General features: G+C 36.8%; 1 long non-coding RNA gene across 1 annotated transcript in view; it reads left to right on the top strand.

Moving 5' to 3' along the window:
- The window catches only part of LOC131479581 (uncharacterized), a 91,009-nt gene extending 74,701 nt beyond the window's left edge, over positions 1 to 16,308 (top strand). The window contains exons 2-3 of the long non-coding RNA XR_009244985.1: positions 5,331 to 5,380; positions 16,252 to 16,308. This is a non-coding gene — a long non-coding RNA (uncharacterized LOC131479581). The remainder of the gene's footprint in view (positions 1 to 5,330; positions 5,381 to 16,251) is intronic.
- The last annotated feature ends 172 nt before the right edge of the window (positions 16,309 to 16,480 follow it).

Raw genomic sequence — 16,480 nt, 5'->3', positions numbered from 1 at the left:
AACGATGATTAATACTTTGAGGAAAATGAAAGAAAACTTTCTGGAATGAAGCAACGTTAAGGAGACACAAGGATATGAAATTATGCAGATTGTTGATATAACAGTGATGAAGAGATAGGGCCCACATGTAGAAAATTTCAAGGTGTGAATATCAAATTTTCAATATAATCTGACGAATTTTGATTTATTTTGTAGTCAACAACGAGTGTTGAGCTGGAAACCTGATACTTTCTGGATTTAGATTCAAGTTGAAAAGGACTAGAGACAAAATGATTGGCTCTCAGTGTTGTCCAAGGGAGAGGATAAGAGCTTGCACCATATCTGCGGAGGAAGGATTACACCTGCCTCTAATAAAACCAAGAAATCAACCAAAAAACAGCAATGTAATGTGAACGAGGTGTCAGTACTCAGTGCCCCACAATCTTAGAGAACAAGGTAGCAAGTCCACACGGACTCTTGAAAATTTATTTAAGCAAGTCGGTAATAAGAAAGTAATTAAATTTCAACAATTAACTGGTAAAAGTGAATGTCATACAAGAAATTATCAGGATTGAATGACACAGAGTCAAAAGAAGTAGTTCTCTTTAGTTAAGGTGACTACTAGACTGCCTCATAAAGGGTGAGAGAAGCCGTTCATTCCAAGGGCCAGAAGGTGGAAGGCCTGAGAGACTCAGACTTGGTATAAGGACTGTTCTTGGTCTGTTTAGTTACAGAGAGTTAGACCATGAATACTGAATGGAAATTAAAATTAGACTTCAAATTATTAAAAGAAAAAATTTTTCAGACATTCAGAACTTTCAAAAAAGAGATAATTATGCTTGTGAAATGAATAATATTCAGAAGTATAACAGGTAATTGGAAAGCTTGCATGGGCTTAGGGTAATCATACTGTCTTTACAGTCACATAGCCTTGAATGCAAATCCAAACCCTGCCACTTACATTTTAAGCCTCTTCTGCTGTAAAATAGAAATAATAATGCACATGTTATAAGATTACACTGAATATTACATTACACATGAAAAATTGATCACCTTAACTCCAGATGGTAAAATTTTGGTGGATGCTAGTTGCCATAAGCAGCATTGTCATTGTCCATCAGGAATAGGGAAAAAATGGCTTAGGTGATTAAAAAGTCAGTCAGTCAGTCCAGGTTAAGAGCAAATTGTGGTGTTCAGATAGTGCCTCTGAGAGGCCTGTTGGAAATCCAGTTTGTTAGGAGAGAGGTGCATATTATAAGGCATGTCCTCTGTCCTTGCTCAAAGAAGGTAGACTAAGATAAAGGGAAGAAACTAGGGAATCTCGACAAAAATTATACATGTTTGAACATTTTCTTTTGGTGATTTGAAATCTATAGTTTACATTAATGGGTCCTGTTCAGGCATATGGAAATATATGGACTAAAGCCAATCAGTCTGAATCAGTTTATCAATTATTTGAGAAAAAGTTTTCTTTTTCTAAAACTTTTTTTTAAATTTGAAAGGCAGAGTTACACAAAGAGATACATACATGCACACATACGCATATACTCACAAAAAAGACACAGAGAGAGAGAGAGAGAGAGCTTACATCTGCTGGTCCACTCCCCCAAATAGCAGCAAGGACCAGAGCTGAACCATCTTGAAGCCAGGAGTCAGGAGCTTCCTCTATCTCCCACATGGTAAAGTGGTCCAAGGTCTTGGCCCATTCTCCACTGCTTTCCCAATCATTAGCAAGGAGCTGGATTGGAAGTGGAGCAAGCGGGACTTAACCCAGCACCAGTATGAGACGTTGGCATTATGGGTAGAAACAGCAAATTATGCTGTGGGGCCAGCCCCATTAAGCTATTATTGTTTGGCTCTCACTTAGATGTAGGAAAAATGGCTGCAAACATGTCAGAATTTCCTCTTATGTAAGGATTCTTATATTGTCTCATTATTATAATTGTTTTTTGCATACAATTTAATTTATTCTTGCTTAGAACCAAATCCAATATTCCAAACAGGATTCGATCTGTTAGTTTCAGTTATTATTTCCTTTTGTCAGGTCCTTTATAATGTTGGTTTTATCACCTAGCATACTAATTGTTAGGAATTCTCATCACCTTTATGTCATATCAATTTAATGAATGTGATTTCTAAATCTTTAAGTTATTGACAAAGATGTGTAAAGATTAATCCATGCTTATGACTAGTAATAAGAAATTCTTGGCTTCATTTGAGGAGGTCAAGTTGTACTTAAATGGCTCAGTTTGATTGGCTTAAATTGAGAGTCAGCATAAATAAGCAAAAATGAATAGAAACAAGAATGCTGGATAAAAGTTATTTGATTTAGAGGGTGATATATCTTTTTAAAAATATTTATTTATTTTTAATTGGAAAGACAGATATACAGAGAGGAGGAGATGTTCAGTTTGATGGTTCACTCCCCAAGTGGCTGCAACAGCTGGAGCTGAGCCAATCTGAAGGTGCAGGTGCAGGGTCCCAGGGCTTTGGGCCGTCCTCGACTGCTTTCCCAGGCCACAAGCAGGGAGCTGGATGGGAAGCGGGGCTGCCAGGATTAGAACCGGCGACCGTATGGGATCCCAGCACGTTCCAGGTGAGGACCTTAACCACTATGCTATCGCACCAGGCCCTAGAAGTTGCTATATCTTTGTTAGAAGTTATTTGGAGCCACCAGAGCAACAAGAAAGGAAAAGACTATTTATTGGATGTGCGTAGCTTGTAGATAAAGCAATGGAAATGCATGACTGCTGACAGATGCTTGAGTCGGGGGTATGTATATTGGGCTCAAGGAATGTATATAAGCATGGGGAAAAGAACCCGACCTTTGGGTGGAGGAGAGAAACAATGGAGTTGTCCCTCTCTTATCTTAATGGGGTTTGAGCTCTGTTTGCATAGTTCCTATGGAAAAGGAAACTGATTGCAACTAGGGAGAAGAGGCAGGTGTAGAAGGAAAGGAGGTAATTTGAATCCTAACGATAGAACCAACAGAAGCAGCAAAGAGAAGAGAACAGAAGAGCTGGGACTCCCACCAGATGAACCCTGACTGTGTGAATCGTTCTTGGAGACAGAGGGGATGGGAGGGACAGGGCATGCCGACACTCACGCTGCCAAGGGAGAGCCAAGAAGTCAAGAGTGAATCCATACAAGACTGGATGAATACCTCATTCTATACCCCAGAAAATGGATGGACTCAGGCTGCTGGGGTAATTTGTACTTTCATCTACATTAATTCAGGAACTTAAAAGTAGGGTGGGAGAAGAGAGCAGTGGCTCAGCTTGGAGTAGGCAGACAAAATGAGGTAAATTTAATCCTTGATTGCAGTGTTCTCTCTCTCTCTCTCAATCTCTCTCTCTCTCTCTCTCTCTCTCTCTCCGTGTGTGTGTGTGTGTATCCGTAATGTCAAGTATTTGGTGTAGCATTCAAGGCACCACTTAAGACGTCAACAAGTCATATTGTAGTACCTGAGTTTGAATTCCAGCCCTGCTTCCAATTCTAGCTTCCTACAGATGCACGCTCAAGTGCTTGAGTCCCTGCCACACACAGGAGACCAAGACTGAGTTCGAGACTTCAGACTTTAGCTGAACTAATTTTGCCAGTGTGGACGTTTGGGGAGTGAACCATTGGATGGGAAATCACTCTCTCTTTTTGCCTTTCAAATAAATTAAAACTTGAAAAAGCATTTTTATATACAACAAATATTTAATAAATCAATGAACTGCTATATAACTTATAAAAGATTTATTTTGATATTGATGTATTTCTAATTTTAATTTTCATCTATAAATTCTTCTTGAGATGATGCTGATTATGGTATGATGATAATAATAATGATTGTAATACCTCATTGGGTGTTTGTCTTGTGTCACACAATCTATTAAGTGCCAAAACTCATTTAATTTTCACAGAAACCATATCAGGAAAGCACTCATCTTATTTTTGCTCTTCCTTTCTCCAGATAAGGAAATTGAACATTTGAGTAAGTAGGTAATAAGTCCTGAGTCGTGCAAATTGAAAGTAAATTAATTTGGGATTTGAATTGAGCAGCATAATTTCAAAGACACCATATTATATTTCTACTTTATTATATCACTGATAATGCATGCTACTTTCAACATATGACCTTTCCTTTAAGGGCTATCTTTCAGAAACAAATATGCATGTTACTATTTCATACATTAGGTGATGACAAAATAAAGCTAAGGTGGAGAGAGGCCTCTGATTACTGATTACAAGTCCTGGCTAAATCACTCTTCCTTCTTCCACAGAAATTTCAGAATGGCATGAGCAAAAAAATTTCAGATAGGTTTTCCATCGACCTTTGGAATAAGACCTTGAAAATAAAAAAAAAAAACAATCTGTAAATACCCAGGAATTAATACTTTGTTTTTGTGTAAATGGGAAATATTTAACCCACAAGGAGTTTTATCTTATAAGTGTTTCTTAGTTTTCATGTTTATACTAAAGTTGATGCAAAATTTTTACTATCTCCCCTGGCTGTCGAAGTTGGAAAGCAGATATAACCAAGTAATAAGTATTCTGTTTGGCCACATTAATATAGTTTGAGACATATTCAATATGAACTTGAAAACTTAGTGTTAAAATGAATCTATTGATCTGTTTCAATGAGTTAATCCTCAAAAAAGTAGAAGCAATTTTCATAAAGATAAATTGGAGAAACCAGAAATTTCTGTGAATACAGGTAATTCCATTTTGCTACATAAATAACTAAATGTATACATACCTTATAAATGACAGTACTGAAATTAGAGAGATTTAGCCAAGATCTTTTCAGATGGATATCACATTTAGGTGAACAAATGAGGAAGCACAGGATGATCCAAGGCTTTTAAAGAAAAATCTCTGGTGAACTGAACAGAATATGGCATTCAAAATGCACATCTAAACGCTTCTAGGTGGAATTTAAATAACTTCATTATTTTCACCTTTTTCTTCAAACCACCCCAAATACTCTGACTGTATGTGGACCCATCACTTGACCAATTTTCAATATAATTAAAATCATGGGCCTTCAAAACTATTTGTAGGGGAAAAGCTTTTGAGAATCCTAGCTTTATCTTTTTATACTTGTGTAACTTAAAAATGACCAGCCGGAGTTTTTCTTTTTTCCTTTTCTTTAAATTGCTTTGCCACATTTCAGCTTTGAGCACATTTCATGACTGATTTATTAAACTTGGAAACTAGACGTTTATAATGGAAATACTCATAAAGCCTTAACTCTAGCATGGCTAGCTGGTGCTCTGAAGAATGGGGACAGTACCGGGACACTCACTAGCCTTTCTGGAACACAACCTGAGGATTTGATCACGTGCCTATTTATTTATTTTTAGGTGAACAGTCTTCAGCCATTGTAGTGGAAATTCTTCTTCAGTTGACAATGGTAAACATGCAGTGGTTTGGCTATGTATCATACCTTCTGTTGTCATGATTAATTTTAAGGACGCATTCAGAGAAGCTTCCTGCATAATATTGCACTCTGGGAAAAGGGGAAAAAATGTTGTGCTATTCATTCAGGTTGACTGAGGAGATTTATTGCAAATAAAATGATTCCAAACTGACTAGGGAGATTCATTGGAAATTAAATTATTAGAAATCCCTATTCCTTTTTTAAGATATTTAGAAATTATACCTAAGTGGGACATTTTTGCCTTAGTTTCAGAAATATAAACTTCTGGCATTGCTCATCATTACAATTTCCCCTGCAGGCTTTGGCTTTATTAGCAGCTTACGAGTATATTTAGCACTGTCATATGTGAAGCCTCTTCACTCTGTTAAACTAATACGGTATAAAATGTCTTTTTTTTACAGTGTTTCTCATTCATTATATCAAAATGAAAGCAACTGTTTCAGTGTGGATCAAGATATCCGAACTGTTTTTATGACAAAAGAGAGGTGACAATACATGTCCCATAGGCACATGAGAGCATTATATAAGAGTCATTAGTATAATTGATAGCCATAGAAAGAGTGTTTTATCCAGCATGATTAAAATGTGCAATACATTATGGAGGTTCCAATGTTCCAGCTGCTGTGTTGTAATCTTTCCTTTGATAGATATCTGGCAAAAAAAATAAAATTATCCTCGTTAAAAGGATAATCTTTCACGACTTAAGGCTGTGAGATGGTTGCATGCCATGTGCTTCAACCATTTCCATGTGATTTTTGTCTGTGTTGTATTTTGTTATGCGTTCCTAAACCATAGAAAGGCAAATAGAAACAGCATCAATAAGAAAACAAAAATCTTTCTTCTGGCATATCAGGGGAAACAATGGATCATAATTCTATGCCTACATCTTAAATCTGCTTTATTGGATATAACTTTCAGTGCCCAGAGAGGGGGACAAATCAGGGAAATAAGTCATAGAACCTAGAATCTGACACCAAGTTGAAAGTAATTATCTAAAGGCAAATGAGTCAAATAATTGTTTTAAAGGGGCGTCTCTACTCATAGTACTTGCATTGTGACACTGATAGATTCATTTTGCAAGTGATTATCAATTACCTACTATGCACCAAGTGCTTAGCTGGTAGTGATCCATAGAGCCACATGTCATAGGAATTTATTTTAAAATAGTGCATGAAGTTTAAACCAGGGAGGTATGGAACAATTCTGTTTCTTCTATTTAGTTCTCTGAAGTATGCATTAAGACATAAGCTAGAATAACAAATAACATGTGTCTACACAATGTTCCTTTTAAAGAGGTAAAGGCAGGGTATGTGTGCTATTTCCCCTACACCTTTAATAGTATCTCTGAGTTACTGTCATATTTTTGCTTTTGACTATACATGTGATAATCACAATGCTCAGAGCTGAGAAAAAAGTCACATGTTGGAGATAATGTGACGTACTAAGGCAAGTAAAGTCAGTGCCAAAGGAGGAGGATGTTTAATTCTCAATTAAATGCAATATCTGTTAGGGCAAAAAGGTGTTCTGAAGGCTTCCTTGGTTATCAGGATTCCATTTTCTTCTCTTTAACATATTACTTAGACAATCAAATGAAGCAATATTTGTAAAACTGCTTTGTAAACAAAGAAAGTGCTTTGTAGATTTGTGGCATCGTGCTATTTTTGTCAACTTTTCTGTATGTGGTAGGCCTTATTCGTGAATAGGGGATGACACTTGTCTATCCATCTGCCTTTCAAATGTACCTTCAATGGGATGAGGTATCAGGGATGTTTAAAGATCCTAGATACTATCAAATACGGCAATGATTAATATTCAAAAACTATGTAAATAGATGAGATGCTTGGTCATTCCATGCTCTTAATAGTTTCAGACAGATGATAATGAATCAGTGTTTAAGGTGAATTATCCACCAGGACAGTGAAAATAAGAGGTTATTTTAGCTTAACAACGTATTGAGGTAAAAACTTTATAGGGTGGAATAATGAACCACAAAGCATAATAGGAAGACTCATTTATTTACTTGTTGCTCATTTGTGAGTATGTGACTGAATAATCTTCAAATATCAAGACACAGTCATTACATGCTTCCCGAGATGGTCAAATCCCATTAGGTTGTTAGCTAACATTACTGCTGTCCCACTACACTTACATTATTCTTTTCATGATGTTAGAATATTTTGCTGGCTCATCCCCCAGCCCCACTCCAACATTATCTCCATTAAACTTTCCCCACTTCATCTGCAGTCCCGGGATAGTCACTCATTTCCCTTACCAGCATTCTAAAAAGTGACTTTGTTCCACCTATTATTTCTTCATCATTGTCCACAGTAATTTTATATTTTGCTGTGATATACCAGTTCACTGGATGTCTTCTTGCACCTGGAGACAGAAAGATTTCCTTGGAGAAGTTTTCAGAATTTTCTGTATGGTCTTCTGATTACAAAGATTCAGCTATGCTGGTGGTCTTATAAAATTTACAGTAATGAGATTGTGATTCTAATACCACATAAATATTGTTATTATTGGCTAGAGTGGTAATAATAGATGAAGATAATAAAGACTTGGCATGGTCTTTTCCTTAGAGTTTTCAGTGTTTCCAGTGGCACAATTGGTGATATCGTTTAGTATATTAAGAAGATACGTGATCATTTGGGAGCCATTATCAGCCTCTGTTAGAGTCTTTTCAAATCCAGTGCTTATTGTGTATGTTATGAATAAGGGAGCACAAAAATTATGCATGCGGGGGCCAAATCCTCATCTTGCTCTGGACCCCCATGGACCTCTCTTTGAAGTCAATAGGAGCTCAGCAGGGGGTGGAACAAGATGAGAATTTGGAAAAGAAACGAGAAGAAAAAGGGATAATTTTCTCAGACCATATCATCATTTGGTGTGCGCTAAATGCTCATACAGTGCCTAACCCCAATTCCTTTTTACTTCAGTCTCAATAAAATTGTAAGACAGATTTTTTCTCTTCTCTGTATGTATATACTGTAGGTCATTTTCAATGGGAAGAGAATTGGATAACTTCAATTACTCTCCTGTAAGCTGTTATTATTGAACTGAGCCAGAAGTGCTTTATTTTCAATACAGAAATATTTTTATTTGTGTAATGCAACTTTCATGCAAATGCAGGTGCTATAGGTTTTCAGAATTTCCTGAAAGTATGTTTTTCCCCTCACTGGCCCAGATAATTAACTATTCCTCTTTGTGGTCTTGTTTTCTTTCAACTAATTTTTGAAATTATTTTGTCCACTGTGGGAAAGCTACACAAATATGTGCTCTCCCAGGAAAACATTGTTTGAAATTAACAATGTAGGTTTTGTTCCTGCAATCTAATATCCACTCCCCTCTCAGGATTCAAATTGTATTGTGCACATAATGGTAGAGGAATGTCTAGAGAGGAACTTGGAGAAACAACGCACGCATGAGATAAAGGTCACACCTTCCTCGTTCAGAGGAATGCCCACTCTCTGACAAACTGGCACACACCTTCAGAATAAAGCCTGTCCTCAGAAATTTAGCTTGTGAGATCAAGATCATTTCAACTGAACCATTTTCTTTCAGGAAGAAGCTAAACATCATCAGAATTTCACACCTGGATGTGTGTGTTGATGAAATACCCTGTAACTTAAGGCTATTAATATTCATGGGACAGCTAACATAATTTGTGATGGCCCGTGATATATGATAGTAAACAGTATCATTTACACTGAAACTTAAAAATATTGACAAAGACAAGTTCTTAAACACTGATGAAATCTTGTATTTTGTGTTATGATTTCTTGGTTTTATACCTGGTGCGGTTTTTCAATTAACTGTTCTGTATTCAGAGCAATTATTCATTTATTATAGTCAGTTTAGATGCGGTAAAGATTAGAGGAGTAAAACAAATCATTCTAGTGGCACTGGCTAGTGATACATGGTTATTATTCTGATTTTTATTTATTTATTTATTTATTTGTCTGTTGCATGGTGGAATTTATTGCACCTCCTTTGAATGCTAAGTCTGATTCCTTCCTGGTCTCTCATTTTTTAAATGTTTTTTTTTTTAAATAAGCAAAATAAATGGCCATAAGATTTGAATTGGAGTTATTCATGTGATTTGTCAAATGATAGACATATGCAGGAATACTAATTTATACACAGATAAAACACTCTTAAAATTATTTTTGGTCAGTGACAGGATTTTCTTGGTTATATGAAATAGGTACCTGGTGTTCTTCAAGCATGAATATTTCCAGAAGTATTGAATACATAGTTGAATTTATGTAGTATATAAACTAGGCATCAATATATGAAGAATCTCATAAGAAATAGCATGTAATTCTGAATGCAAGTAAACCAAGGTAACTACACATATTAGATATTTGGAAGTTAATGACATGGAGCACAGTGCTTTGCATCAGCCTTGCAGCATGGTTTTCCCAGTGCACTGCAACTACACACCCGGTTATGTGTCATTTCGCTTCCAAAGGGGTTTTACATGCTTTTAAAAGTGCCTCAGATTTTGGCAAAGTTTATTTTATGCATTATGCATTAAAGTTGTCATCAGGATTTAACAAAGCATTTTGCACAGAAAGATTAGAAATAAAATCGCTACACACCAAAATGACTTGGATGCTTTTGCTAGATGGTGTGAACTTAAGAGAAAAAAATTAGCATGCATCCTACTCTTTTTCCCAAATTTCATAAAATTGAAACAGCCTCCTAGTGAAGAGAATTAGAATGTATGATACAGGTACAGGAGCACACCAATGCTGTGCTGCTTCTCTTTAGCCAGTAGTCTCTTACGTATTGGGTACAACATTAACAATTTAGAATGCAAGCACGTTGTGACACTTAGCCCAGAAGTTGTCAGGTTTAGTAGTAAGAGTGAAGTTGCCCCATTCTGAGAAGTGTGGCATTGCAAGAGGCATCCTTTTCTAGAAGTCTGATTTTGACAGTGTAGAAACCTCAGAGAACAAATGGAAAAGAAGGAATTTGTGGAAAAACTTATAGGAAAGGGAAACTGTTGGGATGTTAAACAAAATGAACATTATATAGTATTTCCTATGTTTTAACACATTTTAATTCTAGATGCAGGTTAGGTATTTGCATGTTTTAGAGTAAGAAATTCAAGCAGTAAACTGGAGCTGCCTGTGCTTAACCCATTCTGTGGAATTGAATCCTGAGGGATTCTGTGTTCAAGTTTGAGATTACAATAACATTTTAATTTAAAAAAAAATTACTATTTATTTGGAAGCGGGGGGAGAGAGAGAGAGAGAGAGAGAGAGAGAGAGAGAGAGAGAGAGAGAGAGAATGAAAGAATTTTCTATTTGCCAATCCATTCCCAAGTGCCTTCAACAGTCAGGACCAAGCCAGGCCAGAGCATAGCCAGGAGCCATGAATTCCATGCATCTCTTACATAGATGGCAGGGATTCAGTGTTCCCCTTCCTAGACATGTTAACATGAAGCTGGGCAAAAAGTAGAGCAGCTGGGATTTGAACTGACACTGATGTGGAATGCTGACAGATTGACTCTGGCACCAAACACCTGACGCTGGAGAAAGAAAAGAAAAAAAAGAAAAGAAAAGGAAGGAAACTGTGTCTCCAAACTTGAGCTTTGAAACATCTTTTTCTGTAGTAAAATTCAATGTCCTGAACTTCCAGTCTACTTTCCAAGACTCGCAGGTTGGTGTGCATTTGTTGGCTTTCCTTGTTATGTGTTTGTCTTTGCAGGAATAATGACTGTACCAGAGATATTACTGAGGCTATTCTGGAAAGTCATTCATGTGACTGACATGAGCAGATGAAAGTCCCTGCTTTCTGTTGCTATTTTTGAAGGTGTCTTTGTTGCTGTATTTTGGGTGCAGGTCTTGGAAATTCGATTGTTTTTCTTAACCACACAGAAGTACTCCTTGGAGTTTCCCTGAAAGTACTAAGGGATGGGTCAATTAACTATTAATACTCACAGAAACTCAGAGATCTTCCCCGCCCCCCGCCGCCCCAGTGAATGCTTGGTCCTATTAATATTAATTCAGGTTGTAAGTGGCATTTTGTTGGAGAAGTCATTGCAGTTTTCTGTCTGGTTATATTTTAATTACATTGGTTTTCAGTGGCTTTTTCAGCATCAAGATGGTTTAGAAACCATGCTTTCACTTTTGGTTCCTCACTTTCATTAATGTTCACTGGATGTGGTACCTCTTATTTGTAGACTTACTAAGGACCCCAACAACGAGTGAAGGAGCATGAAATTTCCACTGTCTGCATTAGGTTTTTCCTATGTTCTTCTCAGCTGTTCTTTTATCCATAAGCCATGTTTTTCTTTTTTTTCTTAAAGAATGCCAGTGTCTGAATTATAGTAGAAAATTGAATTGAAGGATCACATTCATAGTAATAGTGCTTTCACTTGCACAGATCTTTAACTTTTTTCAAATATATTCATTTTTCTTATACATTATACTTTTCTTCACATCCCTTTAGCATGGGTAAGGAGGGAAAGAACATTTACTGAAGCTCTTCTATAAGAAGTACTTTCATCACATTATCTCATTTAATCTTTGTCACAATGCCACAGAAGTGAGAATTATTTCCCTGAATTTCAAGGGAGATAGAGGCCCAGATATACTGTGATTTCTTCCTTTTTTGTCAAGTAACAAGTTGGGAAGCAAAGGTGCGAACCCTGCTGTGTAAGACACTGATATTGTACACTTTTGAGTTGATGGTGGATGATCAGATTATTATCTCTGTTTTAGGACTGTCAAAATTTGAGATGCGCCCTTGCAATATCTTAATAAATCTAACTTTACTCATTCTAATAAATTTGAGATGCTGGCACATGAATCTTTTTGCAATCATTCAGCTAAGTTATTGCCACTGAACAAATTTAAACACACTAACATATGCATTGGTTTGTTTCCTAAACCTGCATGTTTGCTGTTACTTCTGCCTTCTCAGATACTCCAGTTAGCAGTTGATATTGTCAAGAAGGAGTTCTCAGTTCCTCAATGTGACGCAACATCTCTGACCACGCAGCCCTTGAGGCTCCTTAAGAGGACGCTGCTGAGAGGATGAAAAAGACACGTCAGCTGGAGTCTTGGTCCATTTTGCATTACTCTAAGAGTACCATAGACAAATTGATAATGAAAAGAAACTGATTTCTCTCATTTTGGGGAGCTGGTGAGTTCAATAGCAAGGTGCTAGCTCCTGGCGAGGACTTTTTGCTGCATCATCTCATGGTGGAAGGTAACAGAGTGCCTTAGAGGGAGGGAAATGGACCAAACTTAGACCTTTTATCAGGAACTCTTGATAACTAACCCACTTGCACACTGATGTCCATTTCTGAGCACAGCGTTTATGCCTCATCTCCTCTTAGAGGTCATACCTCTCAACATCGTGGCAGCAGATTTCCAACATGGCAACTTTGAGGACCATGATCAAACTGCTACAGCAGGGGAGGAGGTAACAAGAGCTGGGATTATGCTTGTCTTGTCTAGGTGGGTTTATGAATTGCGCTAGTGCGGGTGAATTTTATGTTTAGTACCTATTCAAGTCAATGTTGCATTGCAACATAGCCCAGCCTCTAAAAATCAGATCAATACAATTAAACTTTAAGCTGGTGATTTTAATGTGAATCTCTTAGCCAGAGTTGATATTTAAAACCTGATATATTTGAGAGAACACATATCTTAAGGGAACAGTAATGGGAAAAGAGTTGGGTAGTAATAATCATCTGGGCAGTTTGTATATGTCTTGGAGATTGGAGAGGAGCAATTTTGCGTCTGTTTCATGAGCCTCTGAAGCATTTTTGGCTACCTTACCACAATTTTTTTTTTTGAGAGAGAGAGTGAGTGAAAGAGAAAGACTTCATTTGTTTGTTAACTCCTCAAATGGTGTGAACTCCATCCTGGTGTCCTAAACAGGTAGCAGGGTCCCTAGGATTTGGGTCATCTTTTGCTGCTTTCTCTGGCACATTTGCCAGAAGCTGGGTCAGAAGCAGAGCAGCCAGCACTCCAATTGTCCAATGAGAATGTGAGAAGTTAGTTGTGGTACATCTCACATGGCTTTTTGTGAAACTTCTGTTGTGAAACTCGGATATATATATATAGAGTCTGAAACTTAAACACTTTTACTGTACTCCAAAGTATTTTCACGGTTCAAAGAACAGTTGATTCCCGGAATGAAGACTTGGGCATTACTTTGGGCTTTCGTTTTTTGTTGCATTTAGAGACACAGCACCACCCTGTTAAGGTAACTGATAACACGGAGCACTGTCTATTAAAGAAATACAGATGGGACCATGGTACTATTAAAGGAATTCAGAAGCCAAAGCAAGATTGTTAGGGTAGAGTGAGATTTCAATTGTCAAGGACCATCCAGATACAAGATAGGAACAGAACCAAATTAGCGAATGAATTACAAAAGTTCATAAAAAGTAGAACTAGGTTCTTGGATGCAGGAAATGTTGGCTGGACAGATGTTGAAACTAAAGAGAGGGGAGCTAGGAGGCTTGGAATCGGGTGCCCCTGTCTGTGATAAAGTACTGATGTACCAGGGACTCATTTTCTTTTCCATGAGCACAGCCTGGAGGCCTCAGCAAGGGTCCCCAAAGAAATTTAATTTGTTCTCTTTCCTTTGTTACGTTCACCTGGCAATTTTGTCAGGAGAAAAATTAGAACTATATATTTTCTAAAGCTAAAAGTTTAAGTTCTATCAATATTGTGTTTGGGGGCAAAGAAAAAAAGATGGCATGAATATTTGATATGGGTCCAAATAGAGGTCTTACAGATTAAATATTACAGAAGGCTTAAAGTCTTCTGAAAACTGAAATTTGAAGGCATTATTAAATTGTGGTAGGTCCCCATTGTTCTTATTTTGTTGTGGGTCTGGGTCTGTAATCTGGAAAATGACTAGCAATAATAATCATGGGTTGAAACTTTTTAATGATAAAAAGATGACTTGATTCTCTGTAAAAGTGAACAGGCAACATTTTCTCATTGCTGTTAATTATAATTTAAGACAGATTCAATTTTGTATTAGTCACAGATGTTCCATTTCTCAGTTCATATATAATGTGGCACATGGAATATCTCCAAAGAGATTTTAGAAATGTTTGCAGTCTTGTCCATCTCTTTACCACTTGGTGTGGTCTTTTCCAAAAATCATGACATTTGGAAAGAAACTTAGAGAAGTTTTGAAGACATTTTCAAGACATTTTATTTTCAATGATCTCTAAAAATATTCCTATTGAAAATGAAAATTGGGAACATGCGCTGAAAAACAAAATCAGAATGTATGTTGTGTCTTTAGGATGCCTGGTTTTGACAGAGGAGCACAAATGCATGGCTTCTGAGTTGATGTGAGTCATAGAAATCTTTAAGAAACTCCCATACACCAATCGATATTAAAGCAAAAATATATTTCAAGGAATTAGGCTAAACACCAATTTACTAAATTGTTCCATTGTGATCTTTTCTGATCAGGGATGACTTATCAGCAGGACAGATCACTCATGAGATCGTGATAGGTTTGGGAATGACCCAAGACATGACAGTTTGGAATGCAATAATACTTTTATGAGGCTAGGAAACTTGGGTTGTGTCTGAGAACTGTTAAAAATTAAAACTTATTGTTATGTCACAAAGAAACTTTGAAACACAGTCACACCTGTGTTTTTTGTTATAGTTTAATGATGCCATTCAGAAAATAAAAGAGAATGATCATCAGTACTGAAGAATGATTTTTTTCTTGGGTTTTATTGATAAAAGTTGAAGTTGTATGTTACATGTCAAATTTTTCCCCAGAGAAAATTTGTTTTGAAATCCCTTTAAAGCACGATAAGGTTTACTTTCTCTAAATGAGTATTGTATTGTGCGTATCTAAGGTATACACCCTGATTATATGGAATGCATGAGGATAGTTAAGAGGTTATCATTTTTCTGTGAATTAACATAGCATCATCTCACAGTTACCCTTTGTTTTTCATAGCAAGAGCAACTAACAGTACTTACTTTGCGTGAATCATGAAAACAGTGCAGTTGTATTGTCTGTAGTTCTTATTATGTACATGAAACCTCTTGACGAGGTCATTCCATTCATCTGACATTTTGTGTCTCTTGACCTATATCTCTGTATTCCCCACCCCCTTATGGTTGGACGGTTGGTCAGTTGGTCAGTTGGTCACCATTGTTTTGTCCTCTGTGCTTGTAGCTTTGAGTTAGTTTTTTTTTTAGATTGCACATATAAATGATTCATGCACATTCTGTGTGTGTTACTGTGCTTGTTTATGGGGATTTCAGTGGTTCCATGCCTATTTCATGATGGCTTATTTCTACTTCTGTGAAAAATGCCATTGGGATTAAAGTCCCATTTCTTTGGAGTGTGGGTATTTTAGCTATATTTATTCTTGTACATGAGCACAGACTATCTCTCCACTTATTTATGTCTTATTTAATCTCTTTCATCAGTGTTTCATACTTTTATGGATAGATTTTTCACCTTCTCAATTATGTTTATTCCCAGGTATTCCTTTTTTTTCTTTTTGGGCGGGTGGGTAGGGATGGGGTGGGAGTCATCATATATGAGACAGCTCCCTTTATTTCTGTTTCAGTTAGGTTATTATTTGCAAATAAAATTATGTTTGTTTTTGAATGTTGACTTTGTATACAAAGCTTTACTGAATTCATTTTAGTCTAATAGTTTTCTTGTGGAAATTTGCTTTACATTTAAGATCATGTACTTTATAAAAATGATATTACTTCCTTTCTCATTTGAATGCTCATTTCTTCTTGCTAGATTGGACTTTCTAGTGCTTTCAGGATTTATTTATTTATTTATTTATTTATTTATTTATTTATATTGGAAAGACAGATCTACAGAGAGGAGGAGAGACAGAGAGAAAGATCTTTCTTCTGCTGATTCACCCAAGTGCCTACAATGGCTGGAGCTGAACTAATCTGAAGCCAGGAGTCTGGAGCCTCTTCTTGTTCTCCCAGACAGGTGCTGGGCCACATGGGAGGATTTGGGCTATCCTCAACTGCTTTCCCAGGCCACAAGCAGGGAGTTGGATGGGAAGAGCGGGCACTAGGACACAAA

This window comes from Ochotona princeps, chromosome 2 (assembly GCF_030435755.1).
Source record: "Ochotona princeps isolate mOchPri1 chromosome 2, mOchPri1.hap1, whole genome shotgun sequence".
In the NCBI taxonomy this organism is placed as follows: Eukaryota; Metazoa; Chordata; class Mammalia; order Lagomorpha; family Ochotonidae; genus Ochotona; species Ochotona princeps.
The sequence above is the reverse complement of the archived record's forward strand: the minus strand, read 5'-3'. Positions and strand labels throughout refer to the sequence as shown.